This window comes from Aplysia californica, unplaced genomic scaffold (assembly GCF_000002075.1).
Source record: "Aplysia californica isolate F4 #8 unplaced genomic scaffold, AplCal3.0 scaffold00040, whole genome shotgun sequence".
NCBI lineage: Eukaryota > Metazoa > Mollusca > Gastropoda > Aplysiida > Aplysiidae > Aplysia > Aplysia californica.
This window is the reverse complement of record NW_004797310.1, coordinates 45667-47113: the sequence shown is the minus strand read 5'-3', so window position 1 is coordinate 47113 and position 1447 is coordinate 45667.

Sequence of the window (1447 nt, the reverse complement as noted above, 5' to 3'; positions counted from 1 at the left end):
ATAGATAGATAGATAGATAGATAGATAGAGAGAGGGGTAGATCGATAGATAGATAGATAGATAGATAGATAGATAGATAGATAGATAGATAGATAGATAAACAGATAAATAGATAGGGAGAGGGGGATAGACACATAGATAGATCGAGTGGTTGTCTGAAACAGGTACACGTCATATACAGTGTCGCCATAATGTGAAAACAAAAATACGTACATAAAAGGAAGGAAATGGGAAGTGTCCGTTTGTACAGGTGATTGTCTTATACAGGTGGCCGTTTGTACAGGTGATTGTCTTATACAGGTGGCCGTTTGTACAAGTGATTGTCTTATACAGGTGGCCGTTTGTACAAGTGATTGTCTTATACAGGTGGCTGTTTGTACACGTGATTGTCTTATACAGGTGGCTGTTAGAGCAAGTCTATGGTATTTTGGACTTGTCCAAGACGAGCACTCGTTGTTTCGAGAAGAGAAAAACTTACTCCTCCTTTAAAATTTTCTAAAATTATTTTAGTAAGAGTTTTACGGCACTTGCAGCATAATAAGGTCATATGAGTGCCGAAGATTAGAGGTGTTACAAGAGAGTAACAAACACAAAATAGAAGGAGGAAAGATAAAGACGATAGATGTTTGATAGGAAAGAAGAATCAAACCACACCAGAACACCCGCCATCCACCCACGCTTACTCCTCCGCGAGTAAACCACAAAAAACCACGCCAAGGAGTAAAGAGCATAAGCCTCTACTCTACTTTATCTAGAAGCTATTTCAAATCTTTTTGAGCCACGCCGGTCGATTGGTAATTGTAACCCCCTCGGGGAGTTCACATCACCCGATCGATAGAGAAGACAGCTTAATCATGAATACTGTAAAACATCCGGACCTTTCATCTTCTCTTTTTTCCCTTACTCTTTGCTGTGACGTCGTTCTAGCGAGTCAACACTAGAGGTGTTAATAGTTTTCCTGGATGGGTGGATGGGGTGGGGGAGGGAGGGGGCGATTGGTGGGAGTTCTGTTGGCGGGATGGACGGAGGGTGATTATAGATAGATAGATAGATAGATAGATAGATAGATAGATAGATAGATAGATAGATAGATAGATAGATAGATGATAGATAGATAGATAGATAGATAAATAGATAGATAGCTAGCTAGCTAGATAGATAGATAGATAGATAGATAGATAGATAGATAGATAGATAGATAGATAGATAAATATATAGATAGAGAGAGAGAGAAAGAAAGAGAGAGAGAGAGAAAGAGAGAGAAAGACACAGATAGATAGATAGATAAACAGAGAGAGAAAGAAAGAGAGAGAGAGAAAGAGAGAGAAAGGGATAGATAGATAGATAGTATCTAATGAATACTGTAAAGCATCCGGACCTTTTATCTTCTCTTTTTTCCCTTACTCTTGCTGTGACGTCGTTCTAGCGAGTCAACACTAGAGGTGTT